The sequence below is a fragment of the Acomys minous genome (assembly GCF_964271855.1).
Source record: "Acomys minous genome assembly, chromosome: 11".
Classification (NCBI taxonomy): domain Eukaryota; kingdom Metazoa; phylum Chordata; class Mammalia; order Rodentia; family Muridae; genus Acomys; species Acomys minous.
The window spans coordinates 68624974-68637790 of NC_140492.1; the positions used below are offsets into that span (position 1 = coordinate 68624974).

The window sequence follows — 12817 nt, forward strand, 5'->3', positions numbered from 1 at the left end:
CCCTTCTCCGATCTAGCTAATGGACAGGACATTCTCCACAGTTGAGTGGAGAGTGGGGACTGACTCAGACTGAACACTGATGCCCCATATTTAACTACTCCCCCGTGGTGGAGAGGCGTGGTGGCACGCAGAGAAAGAATAGGCAGGCTACCAAGATGAGACTTGATAGCCTGTGACCATATAGGGGGAGAAGACATCCTCCTAGGTCACAGTCATAGGGGAGGGGAATAGGGTGAAAGCAGGAGGGAGGGAGGAACAGGAGGATACAAGGGATGGGATAACAATTGAGATGTAATCTGAATAAATTAATTAAATAAAATTTTAAAAAAAGAGGAACCTGGACTGCACTCTCAGTGCAGGGATGAAGCAGGGGGCAGTAGACTCTGGCCTGCTGCTTTCATGGACCCATCCTCTGTGTGGAGAATGGACCAGTGAGAGGAGAGCAGCAGCAGGGGACAGCAGAGGGCTGCTGGGCCAGTCCCAGGCCGACAGATGACACCCATGTGAAGCTGGTACCGCAGGGATGTGGAGAATGAGTGTGTCCTCCTTACAGAGCAGATCAGAACCAGCAAGACATGGCTGAACTCGATGTGAGGGGTGAAGGAAAGAGAAGCAGGCCAAGGAGACGGCAAGCACCCAGGCGGAAACACTGGTGGAGACCCGCGTTCTGAGGCCACGCCGACACACTATCTGTACTCTTGCCAAAGTCTGAGGGGCCCATCAAGTCTGGAGGTGGGAACGGCTAGCAGGCGGTAGTATCTGCCCATGTAGAATTTGAGGAGCACTCCAGTTAGAGATAGAGCCTTGCGGGGGGGGGGGGGGTCATTCGAGTGCCCTGACAGAACTAAGATAATACGTACCGAGGACTCAGGCAGAACTGTGGGTCCCTCTATGGCAGCCATGCTGGAGAGGCAGGAAGGACGGCCACAGGGACTAGGAAGCCATGGTCAACTTAGAGGACTGGATAGGGCACACATGTCAAGGCCAGGGAACTCTGAGTTTCAAGGAAGCCTCAAGCAGCTGCACTGGATCTTGCCAAGTCATCCAGATAGGAGAGATGGCCAGGCGTGGAGCTCCAGGGTGGCTGGGCCGCTCAGAACACTCAAAGCGTGGTTCAGCTTACAGGAGCTCAAACATTCAACTTACCCACACCTCCCTGGCTACGTGAATTAACAAGTTACTGCTCCGAGTTTACTGCTGCAACTCAGTGTTTTGAACAGGAATCCTTAGGGCAGAGGCCATTCGACAGTGTCTTAAAGGAAACAGATAACACCCAAGCAAGGGAAGACAGACCTTACTTATGTGTGACCCGCTTCCCTTATCTCCAGACTGTAGGGGTCCTAGGAAAAAGGGCCCTTGGTTTGTTTGTTTGTTTGTTTAATATCCATGCAGTAAAATAGACAGAATAGAGACAATTGAATCATCACCAATTCAAAGGCCAGAGGCAATCTCTTTTATAGGCAGTGGTTTTCTCTTCCACCATTTAGGTGGCTAGCCAGAGACAAGGAAAACAAAAGGCACCCTTATCTGAGCCTCTCCAGCCCTCTCCTCAACACTTTTGGGAATGGCTGATCATAAGGAAATGAACAGGTCTCCCCGGGGTGCACCAAAAGGAAGAATGGCCATCCGGCTTCTGCAAAACCCAGGTCCAGTTGCATGTGGCAGCAAGAACACTTGCCACTGCCTGGAAAGGACAGCCACCAGCCAGGCAGCCACCTGGCCTTACTGTGCGGTGGACTCACATCTTCTGACTTTCATTCAAAGGCTCCTTCTCCCTGACTCAGTTTGGCCATAGGCACTGGGCCTTCCCCAGGTCTTGATTGGCTCCCTTTCCCATACCATGCCCTCCTTGCCCTGACTGCTTCTCTGAGGCCTCGGGAGGTGAATGGCATGTGAGGCGTTCCTGCTCTGCGAGAAGAATTCTGCAGTTTTCCCAGCTCTTCTCAGACTGTGTGAGCCCTCCAAGTCGCCCTCCACCTCCTTCTCCTCCCTCCCCCCCGCCCCCCCACAAACCTTGCCGCCCCAGGATCAATGAACTAAAAATAGCCAAAGCTGGAAAGGTTCCTGCTGCCTCCTTAGTCCTTTACATCGGTGTGAGGACATCAGAGGGCAGCAGCTCCTGTCCTGTTTCTTTCTTTCTACCCCCTACCCCAACACTGCTTGTGGATTACTGATAGCATTTCTACCCTCTAGCTCGCCCGTCTCTCTCTTTCCCATGTAGCTACAACGAGACCTGCTTTGAGACCTCACTTGGGAGTGCCCTGGGAGGAAGTACATTTCGCATTGCATTTCAAAAGGAAAGTGAAGCCACATTGATACTTTGTAGATTAGCACTCATGCTGCTGCCGGGCTGTCTCCTGCCCCACAGCTCAAACCCTCTTAAAGATATTACTTGACAAGCCTGTGACGTCACCTCTTCCTCATCCCCTCTGCCCACGCCCCCCCCACCCCCACCTCTCTATCCACTAGTGTTTCCAAAATGCCTTTTTGGTATTGTATACTGTGGGGAAAAAACCACTCTGTAGTTTATCTGTGATCCCTCGTCTTCCCTGAGAAGTAAGGATGAAGGGAAGGATGCTCCCAGGATCCTTCAGTATGGTCCAAACAGGACACAGCCAGGAGCCCAGTGCAGGAGGAGCAGCCAAGGCCATGCCCAGGGGCTGCCCACCTCCTAGGGCTGTCTACCTTCGCTGACTGCTTCCATCTTGTGTTATATCCTGGCACCTCACGGGGGCCATTTGGTTATCGAGTACAGTGATGACCAACTTGTGCGTTTGGATGCAGGGCACTTGCAGGTGACCTAAACTCTTCAGGCCTAAGTTTCTTCAGCGATCACCCAGGGATTCTGCCTCCTCCTCACAGGGGTGGTGTAAAGAGTACATGAGACAGTCTGTCTGTCTAAGTCCGTCATTCTCTGCCCGGCATAGAACAAACAAACAAGATACTGTTACAAAATACTGTGCGGCTCGGTAGAGGATTTGACGTACAGTAAGGGAAGCAGATTGGAAGATAACTGTCATTAAGAGGAGAGTTAGTTACTCATAGTTCCCGAGTAGCGTCAGGCCATGAGCGTGGGCACGGGCAAAGACAGCAGCAGATCTGCCAGGAGGAACAGGGGACACTAGCATGCCAGCAGCTCCCACGGTGAGGAGCAGGGGAAGGTGGGGGGTGGGGGGGCTGGTCAGTGTGAGGAATTCCGGAGCCTCTGGTCTCCATGTGTGGGGCAAGTGGATAGGGACCCAGAGCGTAAACACCTTAGAAAGGGGGAGGTGGGGGGGGGGATCTGGGTTGGTCGGTTTGAATTTGCAAATTCCTTCACAGGCTTCAGGAATTGACTGACTCTTGGAGGTCACTCTCTCTAAAGCATGAACCCCAGACGCCAACACGCTGGAATAGAGAAAATAAAAGGCAGGGTGAATAAGGTCCCTCATATCTTTTGATACATGTACGCAGGGTATAAAGCCTAGTGAAAAACCTGGGAGGTCGGGTTGCTTTTCTTCAGGATTTAGTTATTATACGTACATAAGCGCTCTGCTTTCCTGCACACCAGAAGAGGGCATCAGATTCCATTACAGACAGTTGTGAGCCACCATGTGGTTGCTGGGATCTGAACTCAGGAAGAACAGCCAGTGCTCTTAACTGCTGAGCCGTGTCTCTGGCCACTTTTCTTCTGACTAAATTGAACCCAGCTTGGAGATGTGACTCAGTGGATAGCAGGAACCCACTCTGTTTAATACAAACTCTCCTCTCTGTGTCCACACCTGACCTCACGGTGAGATTCTCCAAGAAAGCAAAGAATGTTGGGAGTCCTCCCTGACCTTCAAACCATAGCATTTCCCACTCTCCAGACCCTCTTGAGTCTGGAGAAATTAAAAGAAGTTGCTATTATGAGTCACATACACATGAGACCTCTCAAAGGAACCAGGGCCTTTAAAAGCTCCCAAACTAGCTGGGCATGAAGGCGCATGCCTTTAACCCCAGCACTCGGGAGGCATAGACAGGCAGATCTCCATGAGTTCAAGGCCAGCCTGGTCTACAAAATGAGTCCAGGACAGCCAGGGCTCTGTTACATAGAGAAAAAAGGAAGAAGAAAGTGACCCAACTAATCCTTCAAGGAAATGAGCACACTAGCGTGACAAGCACTGCCCAGTAGCAGAACACAGATATGGGCATCGACTCAAATGCAGAGCCCTTTCCCCATCCTACCCTAGGGCCTCGGCCTGCCTTTTGGGCTCCTTTCTCAACAGTTCCCACAGACACACCTCATCATAGCTCACTTGCCTCTCTGGGTGGTCGATGCTGTTGTAGCTCTTTTTGCGTTTCCTTGCACGCTCTCTCTTTACCCCCCCCCTCTGTCTCTCCCTCCCTCCCTCCCTCCCTCTCCCTCCCTCTCCCTCCCTCTCCCTCCCTCTCTGTGTGTGTGTGTGTGTCTGTATGTGTGTCTGTGTGATGTGTCTGTATCTGTGTATGTGTGTGTGTGTCTGTGTGATGTGTCTGTATCTGTGTATGTATGTGTGTGTGTGTGTGTATCTGTGTCTGTGTGTGTCTATGTCAGTCTGCTTGTGTGTGTGGGGGGCAAGAAGACAATGGAGTCCTTTGACACAAGACTTCTCTCTGGTCTGGAGCTCACCAGTTCACCTAGATCTTCCTAGCTCTGCCTCCCCAGCAGTGGGACTATGAGTGTTTGCAGCACCCCCAACATTTCTACATGACTCTGGCTCTGAGGTCTCAGATCCCCAAGCTTATAGAGCATTTGAGCTACCTCCTACCCCCTCTCTCGTCTTTAATCCTGTATTAGTTACTTTCCCCATTTCTGGCAAAAAAAAAAAATCTCAACAGAGGAGGCTCACGATTTCAGGGGGTACAGATCATGGCGGGGAGGCTGCAGAGGCTGGTGTGAAATCGTCTGTGGAGGCAGGAGCTTGTGGCAGCTTCCTGCGTGACTCCAACTAGGAAACCGCAATGGCCTGAATTATAACTTAAGGCCTGCCCTTAGAAGCCTACGTCCACAGCTTAAGTCGGTGTCATCACGTCTTAAACCGGGGGCTCAAGGCATGAACCTGTGGCACAGTTTCTATTCCAGCCATAACAACTCAGCACGTATGGAGACCCTACTATGAGCCCGAGTGCCTGTGTGACTCATTTACTGCATTACAAGCTGTTGCTTCTCTCAACAACCTTATAATCTATGTAGTCCTATTGACACTACTTCACAGATGAGGAGAGCGAGGCTCTGCAAGGCAAAGCCACTCATTTGTAGTCTACAGCTCGCAAACCTGAGCTCTGCCCGCCTGGACAGCTACTGTCCTGAGTCAGCATGCTGGAAAACCAGATGCTAGCATCTCCTTCAAGAAGCCTTTTCCAATCTCTCCAGCTTTGAGTGAATCATCTATGCACAAGGACTCAATCTGGTTCCTCCCTTGCCAATAACTTGCAGCCTCTCTTGCAGGAAGGTTGATGGCGGGACTGGGCTCCACTAATGGGCTCAGGTTAGTGGAAGCAGTAGTGCACATCCGGACGTGCCTCAGGAAAGCCTCCCTCAGTGCCTTTCTACAACCACTGACTGGATGCCACTTAACCCTGGGACCACATACTGAAAAAGGAAGACCTCCTCACAGCCTCGTCACAGAGGACCAAGTGGAACGGATTCTCCCATCCCACTGCAGCCAGCACCATATTGTGAGAGAAGCAAAGGTCTGTTGTCTGTCTGTCCGCCTTCCTTGTTCTGTGCTTGCTTATGGAGATGGTGTTCCCTTAAGCAATACTCCTTCCTTTGAGGCTGTATTTCACTTGGGTACATTATATGGTTGATGTACATCTTCAGCAACTCCATAAGACACCCCCCCATCCCTGACACATACATCCATGTGAACTAAGTCAAGAACTACCAAACCCTGAGGGCAACTGTGTGGAAAACTTACAAAAGGCAGTTGCGGGACACACGCAGGGCAAGGGTAGGGCAGAGTTTATTATAAGAGGGTCTAGTCTGCTCATTCCAAACACCAGGCTGTGTTGTCGTACTTTTAAACTGTACTTTTATTTTGGGTTCTTTAAATCTCTTTCTCCCTATTCCACTCCAGTCCCTTCCAACACCCCAACACCATGTAAGAGAGGAAAGTTAGTGGGGGGAAGAGCTGTGGTTTTCCTATGCTGTTTCTTGCTGTTCATGGTCATAGGGTTCCTTGGGGCAAGTCCAGTCCTCATTTCAGGATATCTCCGACTTACTTTTTCTCGTCAAACTGCATCAACAGCAACCAGGAGCAGCAGGGGCCTTCTTCTTTCTTGGAGCCCCCAGGCTCTCTTTGGGTCAGGCTTTTATCCCCCACTAACAAAGACCACGCCCATGCTTGAAGCAGTTCCCAGCTGACAAACATCACATGTCCTCTCAGGAGGCAGTTAGCAGCTGTGGACAAACTGGAGCAGCCCTCATATCCTACACCTGGGATTAAGGAAAAAAAAAAATCTTTACATATAAACCAAAACTTCCAAGACAGGGCTGAAAGATGGCTTAGTGGCCCTCCAAATAACAGCCAGGGCCTCTTCCTTGTCCCCTGGATCCAGCTACTCCAGGCCTTAGGATTCTGTGCCACATCACTCTTCCCTGAGAACTACACCAGACACAGTGGTACAGATCTGGGATCGCCGCACTTGGGAGGCAGAGGCAAGATGATCAGAAGTTCAAAGCCAGCCTGGGCTGTATAACGAGACCGTTTCAAAAGAGCATAAAACAAAACCAGCAACCAAACTTACCTGGGAACCTTATTCTGTAACCTTTTCCTGAGGTGTCTTCTCCACTTGAACTCCAGGCAGGTACCGCTTAAGCACGCATCCCTCACGCTCCTGAGGCAAGCGGCTCACACTAAGATGAGACACGTGGATAGATGCTTCTCTAATGAAGCCTGGAGCCAAATTCTCCATATCTGGCCAAACTGCTTGGGTAGCTAGCTGTCAGAGCCCACATGCAGCATTCACAAGCCCTGACATTATTTTTTTTAATTGATGAATAAATTTACCTCTGTTTCAAGTCCATTAATTATTTACGTTTCTTATGCATAGAATTTTTTTTCTTTGTCTTAACTAGAAATGAATACAGGATTTTCCAAAGTCCACTTAAAATTAAATTATTACCTCCTCAAAGTATTTGGGAGGATACGAGGGATGGGATAACCATTGAGATGTAATAAGAATAAATTAATAAAATAAAATTTAAAAATTAAAAAGAAATATTTAAAACAACACAAAGGGAATTATCTTGCTAATGATCTTGTTAAATGTTCACTCATGTTAAGTGCTTAAACCTGTAATCCTGACTCTTTAGAACTAAAGCAGAATTGTAAGTTTGTAACCAGCTATAGTAAGAGTCCTTTTTTTTTAATGATTGTCCAGTAAATAGATGTGTATAGCACTGATGCTAATGCCTCATAGATTGTTCTGATTGAATTAATAGTGAATATGCACACCTAAGCATATTTTAACAAGCCCTGACATTAGTGTCATACTTCTGGCAGATATTTTATGAACATGGCGATGCCTTCTATGGTGACCTAGAACCTCTGTGACTCTCAGTGTTTCTGTGGGGGGGGGAGGGGAAATGTGCTTTCAGCATTTCTATGGAAAATGGAAATAAAACCCAGTCTTAGGAAAGACTGTCTCATAGGTATACAGGACACGAGGATACAGTGTAAATTTTCTCTCAAGAACATGAAAGCTGTTAAATAAGAGGTTACTCTTATCCATCGCCCTAAGGCCAACTAGCTCGTGCCAGCCATCTAGAGGGTTGCAGGAGAGACAGCCCTGCACTCAGGCAGCTTTGACTGGCACACAGCTGAGCATGTTAATTCACTTTTCCTCCCATGTTTACATTCTCACCACACCTTCTCAGATCATCTCTGTGCACCTGTGTGTGTGCACGCACGCACATCGGCACATGTGTGTGATTGTGATGGTTACTACTGGTTGTTGATTTGTCAGGTTCTACAGTCGCCTAGGAGACAGGTCTCCAGATCGTGCTAGCTGAGGTAGAAAGACCCAGCTCAACTGTGGGTGGGACCAGCACACGGGCTAGAGGCCGCATCGAACAGAGATGATCCGTAGATGGTAAACACCAGCAGTTTCCGCCCTGCTGCTTCCTGTCTGTGAATGCGGTGTCCCAGCTGCCCCTTCCTCCTGCCACCGCGCCCTCCTACTGCCAACCACACGGCTTGAGTCTGGAAAACTCTGACTAGGGTCTGTGAGGTCATGAAGAAATGGCAGCCACTAAAGAAAGAAGGAACACGTGGGGTCAGGTGGGCTCTGGGCACTGATGGTCCCCAGCCACTACCACTGCAACCCAGAGCTTCAGTAAGCTTATTATGTCCAGCACAGAGGGAGGTGTCAGTAGGACATCCCTGCAGGTGAGCAGTCACAGGCTGTAAGCTTCTGAGAGGAAGAAGCTGCCATGGATGGTTCTTGACACATTGGTCCATAAATACTCACACTTGGACCAAAAAACCAGAGGGCTTTGCCAACTGTGAGTCTGACCCATACTGGAAAAGGCTTGCCCATTTTCCCATGGGTCTGAGGCCTTGGTCCTTGCCATAACTGTGCCCCTCTCAACAACAAACATTCACTCAGGACTTCCCTCACTCAGAGCTTTCTCTGTACGATACACTGTGCCTTTGAATTATGAGCCCAAAATTAACCCTTTCTCTAACAAATTGCTTCCTCGGGGGCATTTACTCGCAGCACTAGAAAACATAACTAGTAGAACGGTGTGTACATGTTTGAGCTGGAATGTATGTGCACTTGTACAGATGTGTCTGAGTGTACATGTATGAGTGCATATGTGCATGCATCTGTACATGTATTCATGCAGATGTGTGCGCAGCTGTGCATGTATGCAAGCAGGAGTGTGTGCATCTGCATACGTATGCATGCAAGTGTGTGTGCGTGTATGTCAGTACATGCATGCATGAAGGTGTGTGTGCATCTGTATGTGTATGCATCCATGTGTGTGTGTGTGTGTGTGTGTTTCTGTGTGTGTACATGCATGCCTGCAGGTGTCTGTCTGTACATCTGCTCTGCAGAGGTCAGAGGTGGGTGTCAGGTATCTTCTTCAGTTGCTTTCCACCTTCTGAGCAGGTCGCCCACTAAGCTTGGCATTCATCCATTTGGCTTGGAGAGCCAGCAAGCTGTCAGGATCCACCTGTCTCTGCCTCCGCAGCACTTGGGATTAGAGACACCTGACTTCTATGTGGGCTCTGGGCTGTGAAATTAGAATCTCATTCTCATGCTTGCATAGTACAAACTTGATCAACTGAATCATTTTTTTCAGCCCTACATATTCTCAATTCTTGACACATATCTGCCTACCCTCTCTCCTGCTACTTCCTCAATACTTAAAAAATTGGCATCTTATAAAGTGTAGACTATTGGAAAGTAAACTTTCATATAAGGGGGAAATATGTCCATGAAAATCAGAAAGGATCTTGGACCCAGATAGAAGGTGGTGCTTTTAGTGAAAGGTCAGGGGTCATAGGGCCTGCAGCAGGTAGAAAGACAAGCAGCCTTGTGGGACCAGCTAGAGGGTAAATGTCACGTGCACCCAGGCCTGACAACCTGAGTTGTCTGACCTCTGCAGAGCAGACGCACAGATATCTTTGTGCATGCATGTACAGACAAACACCTGCATGTATGCATGTACAGATGTGCACACACACACACTGCCTGCATGCATGTACACACACAGAAACACACACACAGAGACGCATACACATACAGATGCACACACACACACCTGCATGCATGCATGTACAGACATATACATACCTGCACGCATGCATGTACAGACACACACACACCTGCTGCGTGCATGCATGTACATACATACACATACACCTGAATCTATGTAATGTAGAGAATTTACTCCATTTGTCCTCTGACCTCCACAAGCACACAGTGGCACACCCACATCCACACGCATGCACGCATGCACACACAAATTAAATAAATGTTTTTTAAAATGTAAAGAACTGCCAGGCAGGCAGTGCTTGCTGGGTGTGTATGTGGGTGTGGGGGGGTGCGGGAGTAGTGGTGTCATGAAGGAAAGTGGATGGAGGACAATAGGGCCCCACCCAGAGAAGGATCTTTAAGGACTAAGAGAAAAGGGTGCTGTAGAGACAGGAGCTAGGTCAAAACTGCAAGACAGCCAAAGTCAGAGGAGACTAAGTGTAGGATCAAAGATCTAGAGAGAAAAGTAAGATGGCGGTCAGGGGAAGTTGAGGCACAGTATGGGGAGTATACTAAGGAAAGAAATGGCAGGGTAGAGGTTGTGGTGACAAAGCTGAGCAGCCGCAGTAGAGCCTTGTGAGCTGGGGTAAGACGTGGACTCTATCCTGCAGGACTGTCTTCAGGGACTGGACCAGAGCAATGCTGTGCTGGCAGTGGTGAGGGAAAGAGATGACGGTGTGTCAGCAGCTGCATCTCATCCTCAGGAGTATGCCACTGTAGAAATGTCTTGCCTATTATAGGGATGTAGCACCTGTCAGTAAAAAAAGGTGATGGCTTATAGTTTAGGCAAGAAATGGTAGGTACAACATCCGGGGCTCAGATAGAACTCGGAGAGAGAGCCTAGTGTTTGAGATTCAGCTGGCAAGATGTGAAGCGAAGATGTACATGATACCTGAGCCCAAGGAACCAGCCACATGGCAGAATGTAAGCTAGTATAAACGGCATCTGTATACTATTTAACGAGTCTCATGCCACACCACATCCACAAGGCTTCTGTCACCAGAAGGGCCACTGGGAAGAGACAAAGGTGAATGAGAAAAATATGGGGCAAAGACCAGCTATGCTCATTCCCAGCACCAAGGATGGGGAGCAGGGCAATGCCGATCATCTGGTCTACCAGGGAGGAGCCTGCCACATATCTCACCGCATAACACATAGCAGGAGCCTAGAAATCACCTGTGGGGTGAGTCAATGCTGTAGAGAACCAGTGGCAGGTAACAGGCACCTGGATGGTGAAGGTGACTGAGTCAGACCTAGCTCAAAATCATCATTCACCTTTGAGTACGGACAAAGAATACTTGCTCCAATGTCAAGCCCATGAGGCCCTTTGGCCCAACAATCTAAGAAAGGAAAGGTTTTATTAGCCAGATGCAGATTCCCATACAATAATAACACGACACCTTGTAATAAGCACATCCCTCTTCTGCCTATAAATAGCAATTTTGAAGTTAAATTCATTTTTTTGTATATTTGTGAAATCAGTGTTTTGATTAAAAAGAATAGTAATTTAGGCTAGTGAGATGCCTCGGGGGACAAAAGTGCTTGCTGCACACATCTGGTGCCCTCAGTCCAGTCCTTGGGACCCAAATAAAGGTGGATAGAGAAAACTGATGCCGCAAAGCTGTCCTCTGACCTCTACACATGTGCCAGAGCACACAGGTCATCCTGCACACACAATAATACATCTCAAATTAAAAATAACAGTAACAAACATTATAAAAACTATAGTTAATAAAGTAGAAATAATTGTGGCATTTTTTACTCTATGTCAGATATTGTACCTTAACACCTATTATCTGAGTTGGTGACGGCCACAATGTGAGGAAGGCCCAACGATGACTGTATCAGAAGTGAAGACGTTGCCCAAGCCTACACAATAGTAAATACCCTCGCTTGGCAATAGAGCAGCAACAGCCCGACTATGAAATCCCCCCCCTCCCCCCCCTCCCCCCCCCCCCCCCGGCTTATGCGGTGGCAGTGATATTTTGGGCAGGTTCTAGGAACTGCTTAGAAGATGAGCCTTAGCTAGAGGAAGTAGGTCACTTGGGGGGGGGGGTGTGCCTTGAAGGTTCTATCTGGTCCCTGATTCCTTCCTCTGCTTCCCGCCTTCCTTGAGGGGAGTGGCAGCTACCACATGCTCTGTTTCTATGATGCCCTGGCTCACCACGGGCCCAGAATCAGTGAAACCATGGGCTAAGGGCCCGGGGCTCTGAAGCTGTGAGGCAAGAAGTTCCTTGCTTCCTTTAGTTGCTTTTGTGGAGTTGTTGTTGTTGTTGTTGTTGTTGTTGTTGTTGTTGTTGTTGTTTTACAGTAGGAGCATTATAACTAAGAAGGAGTCCTAGCATTCAAGCAATAGCCACGCCTCCTCCCATTAACTGATTTCAATTCCAAGGGACATTCCCTCTGTACTATGGCCCCCAACTGAAACTTTTTGAACGGTAGTGGCAGAATATTGAACTGGGAGATGGGATCCGGAACTGACCTTTCTAAAATTCGTCAACTGTATGCCTTTCAGCAGCAAGTCACTGTGAGCCTTGGGTTATAGCCACCGCAAAACACAGATGACAATATCTGCGCAATGTGTGTCACCCCCCCCCCCATTGCTAAAGATGTGAATCATGTAGATGGTTCCAATTTACAAAATAAAGAAGCACCTGTAGCCAAATTGCCCTGTAGACATCAGTCCTTCGGGATGTAAGAGATAGAGACAAGGAGGAAGGAAAACCCATCTTTTTCTTTAGGCAAGGATGAAGAAGGTGCTGAGTCTGAAGACCTGTCCCTCCCCTGACTCCATCTCTGGGTAAACCCCACATGGTGGCTTCTTTCTGTTAGTATAATGGGACACCCTGACTGTGACCTGTGGATGGTGGATGTTACCATCTAAGACAGCTTCTCCAGATCCCTGGACCTGGTAACTTTGCAGAAACTGGAGGCCAGCCACCCATCTACTGCCAAGGGGAGCCTGTGATGGTTCATGAAAACCCACAGGCTTTGGCTCTGTTCCTTTGGGAGGCAGCTTTCATCTGAGGGTGGACATGGATGTCACTCA

General features: G+C 48.7%; 1 long non-coding RNA gene across 1 annotated transcript in view; it reads right to left on the minus strand.

Annotated features, from left to right (window-relative positions):
- LOC311609244 overlaps positions 1 to 12817 on the minus strand; it is a 50413-nt gene that overhangs the window by 12605 nt on the left and 24991 nt on the right. The window contains exon 2 of the long non-coding RNA XR_014783325.1: positions 6226 to 6439. This is a non-coding gene — a long non-coding RNA (uncharacterized lncRNA). The remainder of the gene's footprint in view (positions 1 to 6225; positions 6440 to 12817) is intronic.